General features: G+C 44.5%; 1 protein-coding gene across 5 annotated transcripts in view; it reads right to left on the bottom strand.

Moving 5' to 3' along the window:
* zmiz1a (zinc finger, MIZ-type containing 1a) overlaps positions 1-16,210 on the bottom strand; it is a 99,683-nt gene that overhangs the window by 54,400 nt on the left and 29,073 nt on the right. For 3 of the 5 annotated variants that reach the window (XM_069692736.1, XM_069692741.1, XM_069692739.1), the window contains exon 3: positions 6,606-6,683. The exons of the other annotated variants lie outside the window; for them this stretch is intronic. The gene's annotated coding sequence lies outside the window, so the exon portion shown is untranslated. The remainder of the gene's footprint in view (positions 1-6,605; positions 6,684-16,210) is intronic. 5 annotated transcript variants of the gene reach the window in all.

Genomic DNA, 16,210 nt, shown 5'->3' with positions numbered 1-16,210 from the left:
TGTGAAAAGTTGTTGGGTTCCCTTTCCCAAGTACAAGTACATACAAATATATACTGAGGAGAGGAGAGGTCCAGTTGTAACTAGCTCTATCTTTACGGCAATAAGGATAAAGGTTCTTTAGATGGGATTTGGCCTGACCACTCTATGGCTGGAAGCTGATACTGCGGCCAGTGGTGGGTCATTTTTCATCTCCAAATCTGCTTTGGCACGGTCAGGACTGCCACCGTGTGTGTGTGAGTGTGTGCGTGAGAAGGAGGGGAGAGTGGGGACACACACACACACACACACACACACACACACACACACACACACACACACACACACACACACACACACACACACACACACACACACACACACACACAAAACACAGAGGGGACTCGGAGGGAAGGAGGAGCTGCCAGCCAGGGTGCATTGTGGTCCATCCCTTGTGGGTTTTTTTTTTTTTTGTGTTTTTGTATCGGTGCGACTCTGACAACACAAGGCTGGGTCTTCCCTCACTGCTCAGCTGAGCAATCAGGTCACCTCGTCTTGACAGACACAAACACACGCACACAGAGACGTAAACACGCAGAGACATACACACACATGCACAGACCACACAGTGCATGCAGCCTGCAGCTGTTGCCAATGATGTCAGTCCTGATTTGGCCAAACTAGCCTTTTGTTTCACAGCATGAACACAGAGCAGAGGAGGAGGCTTCATTTGGCAGAACAGCAAGAGTTTTTCTGTCTCTAAGATTGTTTGGATTAAGGTTTAGCTACTGGTGTCTGACATGAAAGTCTGAAAGCAATACAAAGTCCTTTTTTTTTCTCCCCCTTTCAGCTGAAGAGAGAATAAAAAGTTGGAAAATCAGTTTATCAGTCAAAATTATTATTTATCGGGACAAAAATGCTACTTCTCAAATATGAAGATTGGCTGCTTTTTTCTGTTGAATATCATTTTGGATTGTTAATTGGCCTGTTGTTTTATTTGGAAGACGTCACTTTGATCTCTATGAAAGAAATCCATGTTTTAATCAAATTCAATTCATAACTCTGTGCTATATTTGCCATATTAAAAAAAAGAATCCATATGATGCAATTAAGCGACAAAACTATTTATAATTCTATGATCTTCATGTACACAAACAGCTACGATTTTAGGATATGGCTATACGAGTTTGTGTGTACGAAATGTAAACAATTTTAGGGACACTTATTCTTGGGAGAAACTCTTATAATCAGCAGTGTGAACCCAGTTAAACACATGATAAAAGTGAATGGAAGGAACAAACATGCAGCATAATTTTACACCAACTTCGGTGCGCAAAATTGTCAACAAACAAGTATAAAAAGCAACAAGCTTTTGATAATTGCCAGCCTCAGCACGTTACTGACACCTCGCTGTAATGAGATGTTTCAAAAATTGTACAAGTACAAAACTAATAGTATAACACAAAGTCAGAGACCGCGGATCCAGTCAAACACCCCCCCTTACACACACATATATACACACACACACGTAAACACACACACACAGACACACAAACACTCTCCGCCTCCAACCCCCTGATGTCTGTTGGCAGAACTGTCTGAGGAGCTTAATTGGTACTTTCTTATTTTTTTTCCTCTTCCTCACTCTCTGTGCTTCTAACTTTGTCACTCTCTCCTTCAAATGTGTGTCTGTGTGTGTGTATTGTCTGTTGCAGTGGAGAGAAAAAGCACGAGAGAGTGTGTGTGTGTGTGTGTGTGTGTGTGTGTGTGTGTGTGTGTGTGTGTGTGTGTGTGTGTGTGTGTGTGTGTGTGTGTGTGTGTGTTTTCATGGCAAGAGGATGAGAGCGTGGGTGCCACTAAATGAAACAGAGGCTGAAGCAACTGCACACTCTGTGGCAATGTGATAGCGAGCCAACTCGGTTAACCAAATCTTGGAAGGAGCAACTGCATAGGCGCACACCGCAAACACACAAGTGCAGGCGAAAACACACACACACACACACACACACACACACACACACACACACACACACACACACACACACACACACACACACACACACACACACACACGTTGTCCCAGTGCCCAGGCAGCCTTCCTGCTGCCAATAATGAGGAGGTTTGGAGATGTGCGTTTGTTTGTGCAGATCTAAAACACACACTTTAATGGCTAACTCGATGGCTCGCACACATTGCCAATCGCACACCAGTTCCACTCAACAGATTCTGTTTACACTCTCATTTGTGTACAGTAGCTTTTATTACCACACAGTCCGAAACACACACACACACACACACACACACACACACACACACACACACACACACACACACACACACACACACACACACACACACACACACACACACAGAGAGAGAGTTAGATATCACACCTGCTGATATGAGATACAAACATAGCATGAGACACTCCTCTACTGAGCTATTATGCTGTCAGTGACATTTTCAAAAATAATCCTACTTCTCCTGACATTTCATGCAGCGGCTTGCTTACAGAATATACTGCCGTCCAAGCAGCCTGTCTCTTGATCCGAGATGTGTTTCGTGGGAGCCCGGCAGCCAGGGCTGCGTGTTGGAGCAATGATTTGATTAGGTGGGCGCTGATTACAGTCCTCGTTGGTTACAGTACACACTTCTATCTGAGAGAGCAGGAGGGCAGGAGGGTGGAGTGATTGAGAGTGGGAATGTCAGTTTGTCAAGCTGTCAAGAGCAATGCTTTATTGTGCTCTTGTGCTCAGCCGAGGTGTGCGTGAGTAGCCGAGCGGAGACTCAAAAGGAATCAGTTGATATCAAAGAGTACCAGCGAGGATATTAATACAAATCTTTTAGCCGTTATCAGCACTCAGGAGAGTGATACAATCCTGTACGTGAACCAGCCTCTTTGAATCAGATCACGGCAGAGGAAAAGGAGCGGCACATCTGAACGGCTCCCGTTTCACAAACAACGCTATCGCAAACAAACACTTTTAAAAAGGCAAGTGCCTTTTCCTTGGCGTTGTGCGGTAGAGCCGAAGACTCGCAGCACAGTGGCACAGCAGCTCAACCGTGGTGTGTAATATTGGCTGAGGACAAATAATCTGAAAAGCCTCAAATGCCCTTTGCCTTTGTAAGCTTTATGAAATATTAACCGAATTAATCTACAGTCTTTTTCTTCCCTGAGAGCATACTGTAGTGCCACTGATTCCCTGTAAACCAACAATCATTCCTGAGATTAATTTGAAGAAATGCAGCCGCATATTTGATCTCTGAAAGCCAGGGACAAGGTGTAATTATTCCCGTCCATATATTATGTTCTCTATTAATTAAGCCGGTGCCAGCGAACGCTGCTGTGCTTGTTTAAGTGACAGCCACAGAGCCACAGGCATCTCTCAACACTGCTTTATTCCTGACTGCAAGTGTGTCGGGTAGGCCGCATTATTATAATAGTATGGGGCTTAACGGTATAGCACCTGATCGGAGGTCAGATTCGTATCTGAGAAGATATTTTTAAAGACCGATATGATACTCTGTTTAGTGAAGCAATTTCTAGAAGCCTCAAGGCAGAACAAAAGGGCAGAGTTCAGTGGGAGCAGAAAGAGCTTCACTCCAAACATGTGACCAGAAAATGAGGGCCACAAAGTAAAATAGAAAATCATTTGAAGGGATTTTATAGATTGCAGATTTAATGTCCGTCTGATGGAAAAAGAGAGAGAGAGAGAGAGACAGAGAGAGAGACAGAGAGAGATCAGAATTAATCCTCTTAGCTGTTTGTTTGGTAATCTGATTTAGTCAGATTGTTAGGCTGCTATCTCTGGTTGTGGTTACTGATGCTGTCTCTGGATTGACCACAGCCATTTTCACCTTCAACACCCCTCCACCCCCCTTTCCCCTCGAGTATATTAGGGTTTGGGCTTGACATATAAACAAAATATTGGTACATGTAAATCCCCGGCACAGTTCACCAAATCCAGCAATGTGTCTGCTTATGATCTGATTCCCCACTCTGACATCGCTCAAGAGAGGCACACTACGGCTGTCCCTGCTCCAAATAAATGACCTACTTTGCACATTAACACACATTTACATGCAGGCAAGATCCAGGGCAGCTTCATAGTCTCTGTTTCCAGCTCAGACACTTCTCGCTTTAAGTGCAATGTGGCTCCTGTTCAATTCTTAGAAATCGCAGTCCTTTTCTAATTATCCTGCCATGTTTGAAGGGATCGCTCAGACAGCAAAGCTGAATGGAGACAGGTTAAACCATATCTCCTTTCAACCTAGCTGGAAAATGTGTGCATAATATATGCCAGGTTCGCTCGCAGAATTGTACTTTTGTCGTGCGAGCGTGTTAAAGGAAGGTGAAGCTGGCACAGAGGCCCACCTAAGGTGCTCCCAGCACAGGCAGAGCTATTTCCAGACCTGCAGCCCCTCCCGTCTCCTGCACATCCACCTCTGGTAGGGAAACCACACCACTGCACAGGCCCCCGTCACAGACATGACTCAAGAATGGATCCATTATTCACACAGGCAGAGGTACAAGGGGGACTGGCACACAAGGGCGGGATGTGGTAGCGGGACACAAATGCTCACTTTTATTTAACTTCACCTGGAAATGCTCAAGCAGGCAAGATTCATGATTAGATGTAAGTATTTTTTAACAAAGCAGCTACCTCAGCTGTCAATACACCGTAACAATGTCGTATAAATATCCAGGGAGACCTGAATGATGTAAAGCAATTCAAGCAGCTCCAAACAGAACAGATTTGCTGTTGTCCATGTGCACGCTCAACGCTGAAATGATACGTGTGAACTATGAGGAGCCACGTGACTGCAGATGCACAAACAGCGCAACGCCACACAATAGCAATGAAAGTCAACACAGCCTTAGACATACGTGTCATATCAAGTTTTGTGAATGCCTGACAGCACCACACAACTTGACAGTGATGAATATGTAAGTGCTCTCTCTCACTCACACACTCCCTGTCTCAAACAGACAGACACACACACACACACACACACACACACACAAAGAGGCCAGATTGTATACGAGTTTGCTCACAGACCATGATAAGAAAATGTGGTAAATGCGTAATCTGATATGCATGACTTGAGGTTTCTCTCTGCCTTTCTTTTTCCTCTTGGAAATCGCAGGTTGCATCCATAATTTACACCAGCCTCCGTCTGTTTCTCTCTTTTCCACTCTGCTCCCTCCCTCTTTTTTCTCTCTCCATCTCCCCTTCTCTCTCCTGGCAATCTGGCTTTTGCAGCTTTGCTCATTAGCATATTGCAGAATGTGCAGATGCCACCAAAAATTATTCACCTTCCAGCGCTTTGATGCCGTTTCACATGTACACAAACTACGCCGTCGACATTTTGCACAGCCTCCCAAACAAAAGCAGAGGGATAAGGTCTCCTTTTTACTGAAATGTGTTGGGGCTGTAATACGACATCCTTTAGTCTGATGTTTCCTCACATCCTCATTCACCCCAATTACATCATCCATCACGGTGGTCAAAGGTTTTCGACACAGTGATGACGACTGATGGGGTGTTTCATCTCTGCCAAGGTTTAAATGAACACTTAATATTCATGCAGTCCGAGGGATAACTGAATACATAATATTCATGCTGTTCAAAGGCTAAATTGAACACAATATTCATGCATGTTTTTGCATCAAATGGAGCCTCGTGCTGCAGGATATGCAGCAGAGAGCAAATGACTGGAGGATGGGGAAATGGGGATTAGCAGTTGTCCTCCTCTTAAGAGATTGATATTGACATTGATAAGAGGCAGATCAATGGCCAAACATGCAAATTTACCATTAGCTCAACACTGCTAACAATGCTGTTCAGACTTCAGGCCCTGGGGACAGCTTGAAGCAGAGCCAGAAAGGTATCGCCACTTGAGTAAACATGCAAGGATGTGGTCTTGTAAACATCCTTCAAATGGGCTTTCTCGAAAATCGACCACATCAGAAGGAAAGCGGTGATAGAGCGAAGAGGAATGATTTAGAATCGCGAATGTTTGGGCTTTTGACTGACCCCCACCTCCCACCTCCCCCATTTTACCTGACAAGCTCCAGCTGTCAACCAGACAAAGAGGAAATGCCATCATCCACTATCATGTAAATCATCAAGTAAACATATGTTTTGAATTTAAAAACAACAGTGGCCAGCCTCCCATGGAACTAAATTCACGATGTTCTGACATTTGTGTGGTTCAATATATTTCTCTGAAGGCGTCTAGTCGAAAGTTGTATCAATATCACTATCACAGGAATCTGAATAGACTTTTATCCTCAGATGATTTGAGTTTTTGAGCCCTGAAAATAAAATGTCTGGATGGTTTTTTTGTTTTTCTTCCTCTGATTCACAATATATTCTGTCTTCAATTCATTCTTGAAAGCACGCAGTCTTTTTTTCTGAACTATATAACATGATCACCAGCGCATTCTTTTCTAGGACAAACTACTGGTGTGTTTAGTGGCGGCTATGACACAACAAAAGACAAAATCCAAACTGCAGCCATCTTATCTTGTTTGCAGAGACCACACTGAAGCGTATCAGTGTCACCGTACAAGCTGATGCTGAACAGTTTGAAAGAAGACATAGATGACAAATGAGGAGCCTTACCAGTTTGGATGAGGACGTTTCCTGTGTTTCCTATTAGGCAAAATCAGTTTCTTAATCCTCATCAATCACAGAGCGAGTCTAAAATGAAACAAAACACAATGCAACGCACATCAGGGAGTGTGACAAAACACAACGTGCTTTTTAGTGATAGGAAAACAAGACTTAGGTGGCATCATTTATGGAGATGTAATAAAGCACCCTGTTGTGCATCTGACAAACTGCAAGCACATAACAAGGACTGACAGAGCCGGAGAGAGTGCGCATCTCTAATCCCTGCCAAATATGAAACATAAAATACTTAAATGACAAAATCCAAGTTGATTTCTTGTCTTCCTTGTGAGTGTTTTGTGCCCGTCTAGTTGCAGAGGCAGCTGTCTTTGAACTCTCCAGGCTCTAATCATGGAGGAATATTTCTTCAGTGCTTCTGGCTCTTCTCTAACCAAGATGTGCAGATCTCCTAACGGGACAACCACTCGCTGACTATTAATGCACGAGCCTATTTTACAGGACTGCATCTTAAACTCACTCATTTCTGTGTCTGAAACGCCCACTTTATTTCCATTAATATTCCGCGAGACGGCTTCCAAAAAAAACGTCTGGCTTACAGTTTTTCCACATGTGTACTTGTACAGTGGGCGGAGAGAAAGGACTTGAGCTATCGTCACACGCTACAGATTGCCCCACATTTAATTACTATTAACACCAGCGCAAGCAAGCTAAATACGGCTCCATGATTTATTCATTTTCCCCCATATTTGAGTCAAATTAAATTAGTCATATGGGTTTAATTAACTAAATATGATCTGATATTGTAATTTCACACTTGGATATGGGACACAGAGAAGGGTACTTGAGTACAAAGAAACCATGGTAAACCAGTGCTCATTAGAGGCTCTTCTGTGTAGTCATGTTGGCATTACCAACAGCAGCATTAGCTGAATGATTGCTCCTAATCAAGGTTTAAACATTGGGAGGTTACTTTTGTTCCTTAACAACCAGGAGCACTCTGCTCACGCCATTATTCACTGTTCCTATTGGTCATCGAACCGTAGCTAACACAAGGAACTCCCCTCCTATTATCTGGGACTTTAACTGTGCTAATTATTATTGCACAGCACCAGAATGCAATTACAGGGAAAATGAAAGTTTACTCATCCATTTTAAAGATAAAGCTTGTCTCCGCCCAGATTCGAAGATATGGATGGTGAAAAAACAGTGACGGAAACACAACATGGATGTTTTTATTTTATGTAACTTTTGCAATAAAATGTCAGTCTGCTTTATTCTTTGGGGTTGAAGCAGGGATGTTCAAACTAAATAAAAACAAATTTAAAGGTATATCTGCAGGCTAAAAGCAGCTAAAGGTAATGAATAAATATATTACAGTAATCTGAGTAAACTGGGCCTTTAAGTTGTTTTTGAAAATCATTGGGCCCCAACAAGAAAAATGGCTTATAAACACGTTTCTTTACACTTTTATCATAATGCAAACACGCCTGAGGAATGTATTGCAAGCAGTATATGTCTAAACACAGTATAAGAATAAGTACTTGTATCAGGGAAGGTCATCCTTTCGCAGCGAATCAATGATGCTCACATAAACTGAAATGCATTCACCGAAGGGACCTGCTGTGGGTTTTTGTATTCAATTGTAACTGGTAATTTCTACACCTGTGTGCCTTTAGTTGACTGAGCAGTTCTGAGGCACAATTTCTAATGCTGGTGTTATTTCCCATTCATACAAAGGCTCCATCATGGCGCTAAATGAGCTGCATTGAGTGATATAAAAAAAAAAAAAAAAAAAAAAGCATGCGGTAATTTACTGATCTTCAGTAATGAAACATGAGGCCGGTGTGGCATGTTTTCTCACTCTCTCCGAGAGGAAATATGGCTGCTGAGAGCTACGCCGGCTTGCAAAACACTGTCACACCGCCTAACGACACAGGCAGAATTATCTGAGAAAAACAAATGGAGGCATTGATTCACTCGTTGTTTATTTACGGCCCTCTCCGGAGAAGAAATAAATTCCCCTGTTGAGGCTTTGTTTCCCCATCACACGACACAACGGGATGCATGAGAAGAGGGGTGAGCGGGCCACGGCCACACACGCGCACGCACACACACACACACACACACACACGCAGAAATGTAAGTACACACCCACAACACACACAAACGTCTCACATCTGGATTAATCTCCAATGGGCGACATCACAGATGCCATTAAACGTAGCAGAAGGCGAGAATCATGCAGGAGAGGCTGCCATCTGAATAATTTATTCGGAGGCTCATCTTGCCTCACACCGGGGGGATTTCTGCTTTCAATTTACACTGTTTTCCTCCCCATATTCAAATCAGAGAGCAGATTTGTTGTGATTGGCACACGGAAGGTCAACGTTAGCGAGCTAGCGTCAACGCTGTCCTCAGTGGGTTGGTATGCCGGTCTATTAGCACACTATGAGAGAGTGGTGTGTACGTGCGTGTGTGGCGGTCTTTGTTTACCTCAGTGTGTGCTGGGTGACGCTGGAGAATAGGCCTGTGGAGCGCAGAGACATCAGTGTGTGTCTGAGCTTATTAGGCTGCTTTCCAAGGACACAGGAGGATCTAGACATTACACCGGCTGGGGAGAAAGCACTATGGCTAATCATGGCGGGAAGATGTGAGGACCGCAGACACGAAGGAAGCGAAGGGGTAGGGGAGTAAAACAAAAAAGGACAAGATCCAGAGGGAGAGGATTGGAGAGGGAGAGAGGATGAGAGCGGGAGGGAGGGAGAAGGTAGAGGAGAGGGAGAAGACAGAGCGCTGGATGAAGTCATGGCTCTCATGCATGTCCTCGCTGTGTGTGTCACACTGGGACTGAGAAAAGGACGGACAACAGTTCACTAAGGCACGGGTCAACTGTGACAGGATGAGTTGCCATTAGCCAAAGGCACAAAGAGCAACTGTCAAGTAGAGGAGAGGAGAAGAAGAAGAAGAAAAAAGAAAAAGAAAAAAACCTCTCTCCGAGTGACAAACTGTATTTTCAAGTCTTCTGTTTGAGATTTCCAACGTTCAAGGCAGCACAAAGGATCCGTTTTGTTGTTTTGTGCTGTTGTTGTGTGATTCCTTGGGGAACAGATCAGTCTATTCCGCTATACACTCAGTGTCGGTGGCGCATATTCAAGAGAGACACAGAACATATTTGAGACGTGAACACTGTGTTTGTCTAAAGACACTTGTTCTGTTAGAAAGGCGCATTCTCTGAAATGTAATCCAAACTAGAAAAAAAAAAAAAAAAAAAAAAAATGGGTTACAAGGTTGCTTGGGGGGGGGCAGGGGGTGGAAGAGAGAGAACAGTGCTTACCAAGCAAAATGCCCTTGTCATTTCCAGTAGTAAATTGGTATGTGCTAGCTAGCACTGATGACAGGACTTGGCTGTTTCTGCCGTTACAGGCATGAATGGCCCTGTAGTAGCCAGGCACAGTGCAGTGGTTCAACAAGGCCTCTTTAACCAGCTGAATGACAGGCGAGCAGACAGGCGGCGTGCCAGCCACAGACATTCAGCTCTGGCTGCTGTTATGATGCCAATTCAGCTCGACCAGAGAGGCCACGTGATGCGTGAGCCCACAAAGAGACGGGTGGTGGTGGGGAGGAGAGTCAAAAACCTCCGAGCACTTCCACGGTTAGGTCACAAGGCTGAATCTTTCCTGTCTTTCTATGAATCCCACCCTCACATGGCTCCAATTTGCCCCCCCCCATTTGCATCCCAGTCCTCTCGTGCTTTATTCTTCAAGCAGTTATGTTGTCTTTTTGTTACCGTGGGGAGTCTATGAATGCGTGGCTCGTTGCCTTGTTAAACTTTTAAATGTCAGTGTCCACAGCCTCCAGCGTTGCGTCAGTAGCTCTTTGCACTCTCCACCTTGTGGAAAGCTCCGTGCAAACTGAGGGGAAACTCTGCACCAGTATGACACAGCATGCAGGAATGCACCCAGCGGATGTGGCCTCTCTCCCTCCTTCTCAGTCAGCCCTCATCTCCTCCTCCCGCTCCTCCTCCCCGCTCCTCCTCCTCCCCCTCTCCCTTTCCCTTTCCCTCTGTGGGCAGGTCCATATGCATCCCAGTAATTATCAAGGTTATTTTCTCCAGAGGGCCAAATCCCTGTTTATGGGCATGAGCGTGTGTCACAGGGCCCTGGCTGTCAACCCACAGGACGCTGACTCCGTAGACAATCCCAGAGAAAAATCTCCGCTTCGGTGACACTTGCGGTTGCCAGACCCTGCAGTCGCTTTGCTTTTGCTCCCATTTAGAGAAATAACATTCGTGATTTTTGGTAGCTGTGTCACGACCTCAAGTGAGGCAGCAAAAATGATGCTTCGTGTGAGCTTCAACCTCAGTTCTTACCCAAAACCTCGCACTTATTTCTGGAAACCACCGTCTAAACGAAGGGTATCCACTCAGCATGGAGAAAAATTAATGCTCAGACGCTGAACCCAAAAAAATAGCAGAGCTGCACAAAACGTATTTGATTTATATCAGTGTAATCCAGTTATTGCAGACACGAGGGGCAAAGAGTGCATGTTTTATGCTCCGTTCTACTGATTTTCTTTTTTCTTTTTTTACTATTATTGGTTCAATTCAACCCCTTCCCAGAGCCAGACACCCTGGAGCATTATGACCTGGGCTGCACCACACTTTTCCTTTTAGCAATGGCTACAGCGGAAGTGAAGTATGTGAAAGGCCAGTGGTTAACAAGCCCTGTACAAAAAAAAAAAAAAAAAAAAACATAACACGAACCAATCAAACAAGCTCGGTATTATACCAGTTAATTAGGAGGCAAACAGGAGACAACTTTGTTTTCTGAATGGGAGACAGAGTAGGCTTGTTCTCAGTGCTACAGTAGGCTGGAGCGACCTGTATTTCCAGCTCAAATGTTAATTTGCATGTAGCAAACTGTTAGCTGGGGTCAGAAGTGCACACACACACAGACTGAAGTTTGGCTGCTGCCTTCACAAAAGCTGCTTCCTCTCCGTTTCATCACGCAGGCCGGGCTTTGTTGGTGTGCGGAAATGCCTCCAGAGGGAATGAAAATACTGGCAAGTCCCTGCAGCTCTTTCGAGAGAAAGAGAGAGAGAGAGGAGTGGGGAAAGAGACAGGGCCCTGCAGCTGCGAGATCACTCACACAAGCAAACCGCACACGTATGCCAAGTGCCCATGTTGGTTGAGGGCTCCGGTTACGCACAGAGATAACCGTGTTAACCTAAAGTACATAAACACCGGTGTGTGGTTACACGGCTGTCAGGGCAGCCAGAGCTGCCAGAAGAAGCTAACACTGACAGTACAGACTCTAAAGTTGGGCCTGACGGTGTCACGGCTGCCACAAAATTACCGCGAAAGCTCGTACCGCCTGCTAAAAAAAAAAAAAAAAATCAGTCCGGGAGAATTAAGGCGATGCTACTTTTTTTTTTTGATGCATTAAATCATATCGGTCTTGTTGACGGATCCCACAGAAACAATCCAAAAGCATTTTCTCCACACACACACACACACACACACACACACACACACACACACACACACACACACACACACACACACACACACACACACACACACACAGATCTGGGTTGCACACATTCACAACATCAAACTTGGCAGCCAGAGGAAAAAAAAAAAAACACATGCTGACACCAGGACAACTTGTCGACTCCACATTCATTCAGTGACGGCAAAACCCACGACTTCCACAATAACAGCTGAGCCACCGTGCAGCCCAATACCTCGCTAATGCTCCTAAATTTTTCTCAATATTCCATTACCTCACTCCGTGGCCATGTCTGCTGGTGAAAAACACATGTTTGCAATCAGACGACAGAACCTCCAACAACAGATGACTGCAATCAAACCGTCAATGGTCAGCACTTAAGGCAAAAATATACTATATTAGTACAAAATAGAGCCCCGTGATTTAAAGGAATACAAGAGATTGGTCCGTTGTTCGAGTAATGAGTGCAGCCCCTGAAATCATTCCATGTACATAAAGGAAATCTCTTCAGTATGTTAAATGATAGCAGCCGTTTTGACTAGTATTTTCCAACATCGGGGCTCAAACCCCTTTAGCAAACAGCTGTTTGGAGGTATTTGTCGTTTTTATCCTGCAAATTCACAAACTATAAAATATCTTTAATGTACACTGAACACACCGGACAGGTTAATTTTTGGAAGTATTTCCCGTGAGCTCTCACTGCATGCAGCAATTTTCAGCTTCACACTGTGTCACTGTACCACCCACTCCCACATTCTGTTGACCCAAGAAATTTAAAAACAGTATGCTATTTTTATTTAATATTTCATGTAAATTGTGCCTCCTACACAAAACTGACAGACTCCACTGCCTACCATCACGTCTTTTCATTACAACTGCTACAAGTTGTCTCAGATAATACGAGACCCCTGCAATCAGCCAACGCTCTGTGTAAATGCTAAAAGTACACTGCAGTACTTTAAAAATCTGTGTCAAAGGTTCAACTACTTAAGAGTGTCTACTACAAGACAGTGTAACATTGTGAACACATCCTCTACTGGAAACAGCTTTAGACTCCTGGAGGGCCAACACAAGAAACACAAGAGTCAATTGGTTTAAGAACAAAAAACCTTCTCATTTTGGACAATTTACAATTTGGTATACAGACTAAAGTTTTCAACCTGAAAGCACCTCACAAAGCCTCTAATTAAACAATGCACATTCACACCAGTGGCAATGCTCGCCTGGAGCAGTTTAGGGCTCTGCACATTGCTCCGTCTTCAACATCCGGACAGGTCCGAATATAGATGCGCAGATTGGTATCGGTGCAGATGCAGATAGGCAAATCAGGCAATCCACACGTAGTACAAATTCTTTGTTAATGCAAACTTAAAATTTGTCATTTTTTTTATGATATTCATTCAATCACAGCAGGCCCTTCCCACAGCAATGTCTGATCTTATTTTACATGTCCCTGCACTTGTTGACTCTACAGTGCACTGGCAGCAGATCTACGTGCTGCAGACGTACAGGCTAACCAGGTTGCAAAAAACGAAAACTGAATCTTCCTGTAAATATGCGGAAACTCATGATCCACCGGAGAAATCTTTTTTTTTTTTTTTTGACAGTGTTTATGATCTCATTATCTTGACAGATAAGCCGGGCAACACCAAGATTTCCCCAAAGTGCTCCCTTAAACAGCAGAAAGACCACAACTCTTGACTGAACTGAAATACTGTTTCACCGAGGACATATCAGGGGAAAGCAGATTCTAGATGTACTGACAGCGGAAGAGCTTTCAAGACAGCTGCTTGAGTTTCTCTCCCTGTCACTCTCGCTCACGCACACAAACACACCACTCCCTCTCCTTTTTAGCCAGTGACAGCAGGCACCCAGCGATGACACGAGGAGTGTCTCTGGCAGCCAGTAAGGCAGCACTAAACAGACAGAAATATCTTCTCTGACAGACGGACAGATCGTTACCCACTACAACATGCATGCAGCTGTCACTGAGCTTACTGCTCCTCTTTCCAACCCTCCAGTTTAACTCTCCTTTTTTTTGCAACGCTCTCCTCCAGCTCTCCAACAGTCTTTTTCCGTTTCGTCCTACAGATATCACATACTGTTTTGAACAGTCACTTCAACATTCAGGACATTGCCTTTGTTTGGCTCATGGCCGGAGAGGGGTAGGTAGAGGGAGGTTCTCTTTCATGGGGCCAGCTGTTGAGAAAACAGCCATTCTCCACTTGATTGGCACTGGCCTGCACACTGTCTAGCTCTTTGCTCCTTTCGTTTTGTTTTCCTCCCTTTTTTGTTCTTACTTTCTCTCACTTTCACACAAGAAGCTGTTCTCAATCTCTGTGTGTCTGTTCAGCCCTCTCTTTCCCAGTAACAGCCGTTCTCAATTAGGAGGGTCAGGGAGCAGAGCGCAGAATAACTCAGGCTCTGGTATCTGGAGCTGGAAGGACCAAAAGATCAGCAGCAACAAGAAACCTCTGCTACAACGTGCGGAGTCGAAAACTGGGCTGTGGCTGTGCATTAACTTGGGTGTGTGTGTGTGGGTGGGTGCGTGTGTCTATTGCATAAATCTGCAGTGTGTCAACAGGTTGTCAGTGACCTCTGACTTCCATATTTAAAACACACATGAATATGACAAAACTGCTAATGATGTGTTTGGCGTGGAGCTGTCTTCTTCAGCTGGAATGCAGATCTTTTTGCTGTTCACTTAAAACAATGGGAAAAAAACAACAAAAAAAAGAGATCACTCCGACACAGGCAGGCACACCCATGCACCAAATCTTCACCCCATAGAGAGAGCTTGCTTTAATTGCTTTGTTTCAGTGGTCCCGTCTGAATGGGAGAGAAGCCGGCGGCTGCAGTTTACAAGACACATCTGCAGGTGTTGCATTTCAAACTGAGAAACTCAAGCTGCGAGAAAGATCACATACACCAACACAGACGCAGATAAAGGAATATTCAGACAATTCTCTCTGTCTCCTCCTCTCTCACATATACACACTGCAGGTGCAGCACTGTTCAATCCACGGCATCAACCCTGAAAACACTGGCACATCTGAGCGAGGGGAAATTGAAAATCGTTTTAACATCTGTGGCTCTTTCTGTAAAAAATACTGACTTTAATGTGAGACGACGCAAAATATATGACAGGACAAAGCCAGGGCGCAGTGTATCGAGCACAGAGCTGTCAAACTGAGAGGAGCAATGTGCTTATCAATGGGGCTCCTGCTATGTGGCTTCCCAGTAAGCATTACACACTAAAAGTCTGACAGATCGAGGGTTATGTAGGTTTTAGATAAACTCTCCACTGCTGGTGCACTTTGAGAAAAACTACTTTACTTTTGTTGCCATACAGCCACTGGTACACAACCTCTCCCCCACGGACCCCTCAGAAAAATAGCATTCAGAGATACTTTCACCCTTTTAATTTGAAACCTCGCGGAGCAGTGTCTCTATGAGAATCAAATCTGTTTGTTACAGCCGAGAGTCGAGTAGTTTGGAGGATCTTGGGTAGCATGTCTTTTTATTCACTGAAAGAAAGAGCAATCAGCTAAGCTTCAGATGGCATCCAAACAGATGACAGATTCAATCTCCTTTTCTTCAAGCATCTCCATTGTGACGTTCCCACACGCTGGTGTGCATGCCGCACTGCACACGTTTCTGATTATCTATGCAAATAGGCTACAGATGGACAAGAATGTATCTAATTGAGAAACATATGTGTCACACTTAAGAATAATAATTCTTACATCTTCCTGTGTCTTTTGCTCTCACTCTAGTTCTGTCAGCCTCCGTTCATTCACAAAGAGTTCCGTGTGACTGCGACGCTGGCGCCTTGCCACGACATTTGTGAAATTATTCAAATGAAGACACCGGGTTTCTTTTGTTTACTGGTACAAGGTTGGAGTATTCATGAATGCCATTTCTCACTCTTCCCACTACAACTGCCACCCCATTTCTCTCCCCCTCTGTCTCCCTCGTGAATGCCGCCTCGGGATTGGGGGACCGTCCTCAGCGTTATGAGAGGCCATTAATGAGTGCGTGGCGTGGCGTGTTGTGATGCGCTGTATATTACAGCCATTCATCAGA

This window comes from Brachyistius frenatus, unplaced genomic scaffold, assembly GCF_029030835.1.
Source record: "Brachyistius frenatus isolate BFR_SWC_R1_liver_20210118 unplaced genomic scaffold, ASM2903083v1 Contig_13, whole genome shotgun sequence".
In the NCBI taxonomy this organism is placed as follows: Eukaryota; Metazoa; Chordata; class Actinopteri; family Embiotocidae; genus Brachyistius; species Brachyistius frenatus.
Note: the sequence above shows the minus strand (reverse complement) of the source record. Positions and strands in the feature narration are given on the sequence as shown.